A 3,796-nucleotide genomic window follows, 5' to 3' on the forward strand; every position below is an offset into this window, starting at 1 on the left:
ATTCATGGTATTGACTATGATGAGACGTTTTCGCCCGTAGTTATGCTGAAGTCCATCAGGATCCTACTTGCCATAGCCGCATATTACGACTATGAGATATGGCAAATGGATGTCAAGACCGCGTTCCTTAGCGGGAACTTGGTCGAGGATGTGTACATGACACAACCCGAAGGTTTTTTCGATCCAAGGGACCCGAGGATGGTGTGCAAGCTTCAGAGGTCCATTTATGGACTGAAGCAGGCTTCGAGGAGCTAGAACCTTCGCTTTGATGAGACAATCAAAAGGTTTGGTTTCTCACAGAATGAAGACGAGCCGTGTGTTTACAAGAAGACTAGTGGGAGCACAGTTGTATTTCTAGTGTTGTACGTGGATGACATTCTCCTAATAGAGAATGACGTTCCTACCTTGCAAGACGTTAAGTCTTGGCTAGGAACACAGTTTTCTATGAAGGACCTAGGAGAAACGGTCTATATTCTAGGCATAAAGATCTATAGAAATAGATCGAGGCGGCTTCTAGGATTGAGTCACAGTACTTACATCGATAAGGTCTTGAAACGGTTCAAGATGCAAGATTCCAAGAAAGGAACCTTACCGATGAGCAGTGACACAGTTCTCTACAAGAGTCAGTTTTCTACGACACCTGATGAGCGAGAACGCATGGATCGGATTCCATATGCTTCGGCAATTGGATCCATCATGTATGTCATGCTTTGTACTCGACCGAATGTATCCTATGCGTTGAGTATTACGAATAGATACCAGTCAGATCTAGGTGAGTAACACTGGATCGCCGTCAAGAACATCCTGAAGTACTTGAGAATGACTAAGGATGTGTTCTTGGTATACGTCCGGAAATTGTTCCAGACTGATCGGTCCAGATGTTAAAAAGCTCCAGACTGATCGGTCCAGATGTCGGGATTTACTAAACTCGCTCTAATTAGGGTTTTAATGGTGGAAAACTTAGGGAAACGCAACCCAACTCTTTTGGCACGATTTTCAGACCATAGGGAGAGGTTTGGAGAGTGAGAAAGCTAAAAGAAAGATCCCTGAAACCCTTGCGTAAAGAAGAAAGCGTTCTTCAGTCCTAGCAGACAAGTTCCAACCGTTGGAATCCTTTCCGCCTGTGGATACGTGTAGAGGGCAAGGTATTCTTCCTGTTTACAGTGATCAGACACGTTCTTCGATTGATACAGGCCCCGGATCGATTGAGGTAAGCGTTGTAACATTTCTACAAGATCCCATGTGACCCAGCAGTGGTATCAGAGCTCGGTTCTTCGTTTCGATGAAGAACGATCACTCTTGAGCAAGTTTCAAATTGTTCAAACTTGGTTTTAATTTCCTTGGTTTTGATCTAAGTTTAATCTGTTATATAAATGAATCTATGGTAGATTGTGTTGGTTTAGTGTTGTATGATGTACTGTTTGCGAGCTTTCTTTGGATATATTTGATGTATTGACACTTTCTATGGTTTTATGGATTAGGTTTGATTCATTACGTATTGTGCATGCTTTAATATGTTGTAAAATCCATGTATTGTTATGAACAATACTAAACTCCCTAGTCATGTATCATTGTAGGAATAATGATATACTAAGACTAGTATGATGTGTGATGATGATCATATAGATGATCATAGGTATTGGATACGATCACAGTCATAGGTATTCGTTGGAGAACGGAATACTGGATTGATCCGCATGAGATTCTCACATGGACTAGCGTCATGACTTGAATCTCATATGGCGGTTCCATGATTGGATCCTTAGACCTGAGATATCTACGGAATCCAACATGAGGAGTTGCGTGCTTTGAATACGTCAAATGTCCTGCGTAACAGGAGGACTATAAAGGCGTGTATCAAGTACGAAATGAATCATGTGCTGGATTGTAGATAGTCAAGATGAGATTTGTACCTTTCGTAAAAGAGAGAGATATCGTTGGGTCCCTCGTGTGAGTGAGACTGTAGAAATGTGTGGCCGCACTATAGACGAACGTCGTCTATTTCAGATAGTCGAACTCAGTGAACGAGAAAGCAGTCGAATTAGATAAGGTGGCTTGTCCATCCTTATGTTCGAGATATGATATCGCGATACAAAAGGATCATCAACCGGAATCTTCACTGGCGTTCGTAAGATCAAGATCACGAACAAACTCTATTCGAGATAGGTAGTCATAGTGTCTTGCTAGAGACTGCCTATGACTTGTATAACCGAAATAGAGATCTCGGGTTACACTGCTATATCGAATGAGCCTACAGGGTCACACACGCAGGGAAGGACAAAACGCACGAGAAAACGACGGAAAAACCGAGACAGAAGGGTCTGGAACGGACGGACCAGAAAGTCCAGAACGGACGGTCCGCCAGATCCAGACCCGACAGTCCAGACGCGTGGTCCGTCTGTTATGGAGACTGGAACGGACGGTCCACGTTAAGACGCAGACTGTCCATTCTAGCTTGTCTGGAACGGACGGTCCACGTGGGCAGACCGTCCGTTCTGGCTTGCTGGAACGGACGGTCCACGTGCATTCCTGGACCGTCCGTTCCGGCTTTCGGGTTTTCAAAAATTAGATCGAATTAGGGTTAAATCACCTTATAAGAAGGAGATTAAAACCCTAATTAATCAAGAGAGTTTCAGAGCCGTCTGGTATAGAATTCTAAGAGTTTTTGGTGAGATCCAAAGAGTTCTAAGAGTTCCAAGTCTCGTGTTCTCGAACCGCGAAATCGAATAGCTGATTCGGATCTTAGCAGACAAGTTCCAACCGTTGGAATCCATCCCGAGGTGTGGATACGTGTAGAGGGCGAGGTATGCTTCTTCCCTTTCGTGATCGAACGAATTCTTCGATTGATATAAGCCCCGGATCGATTGAGGTAAGCGTTCTTACTTTTCTACGATTCATAGAAGCATGGTTCTAGGGTTTTCATTCAAATTTTTGTTTTATATCCGCTGCGAAAACCCTAGAATCGATCTCTTAGGAATATGATTCGCTCTAGAGATCCCAGGAAACCCATCAAAATAATCCTAAAAACATAGAAAATCAATGTGAGTTGCCTCTATGTACTCTTGTTTTCATCATCTGACCATGACATCTCAATGGTTGGTTGCTTGGACGTGAAAGAGGATGTTTTCATAAAGATCTAGAAACAAACGACACTCGATTTGGTTTAGAAATGAGGAAGATATGAACGAACGAAAATTGAGGAGAAACTGAAATTGCAAAATCGTGAATTTGTATGAGGCACAGGAGTTGCGAATCAGTTTGCATCGTGTGAACATGGGTTTTCAATAATCTATCACTTGATATGAAAGAGGACATCCCAATGAAGATTTAGAAACAAACGATACACGATTTGGGTAAGAAACGAGTGAGAACGGAGCAATCGAAAATGGACTATGCAACTCATTCTGAACAAACCAGAAAGCCAGTCCGAAGGGACTATGTAAGCCAGTCCGAAGGGACCAGAAAGGCAGTCCAAAGGGACCAGAGAAACCAATCCGAAGGACTATGTAAGTTAGTCGAAGGGACCAGAAAGGCAGTCCAAAGGGATCAGGGAGGCAGTCCGAACGGACTATGCAAGACAGACTGTCGGCAATCGCTTTAGTGCACGATTTTCTCGCACATGGGCGACACACAACCCACTCAAACGCCACCAATCCGACAAAGTGCGACCTAGCTAGCCTCTAGGATTAATAATTAATCCTCTCTCTCTTCCTAGTCTCCATAATTGCCTCTCCAACTCCCTCACTTAGCCATTTTCAGACTGGGGAAGTTGCAGAGTAGAAAGAGGAGAAAAGAG

The sequence above is a fragment of the Tarenaya hassleriana genome, unplaced genomic scaffold, assembly GCF_000463585.1.
Source record: "Tarenaya hassleriana unplaced genomic scaffold, ASM46358v1 Cleome1, whole genome shotgun sequence".
In the NCBI taxonomy this organism is placed as follows: domain Eukaryota; kingdom Viridiplantae; phylum Streptophyta; class Magnoliopsida; order Brassicales; family Cleomaceae; genus Tarenaya; species Tarenaya hassleriana.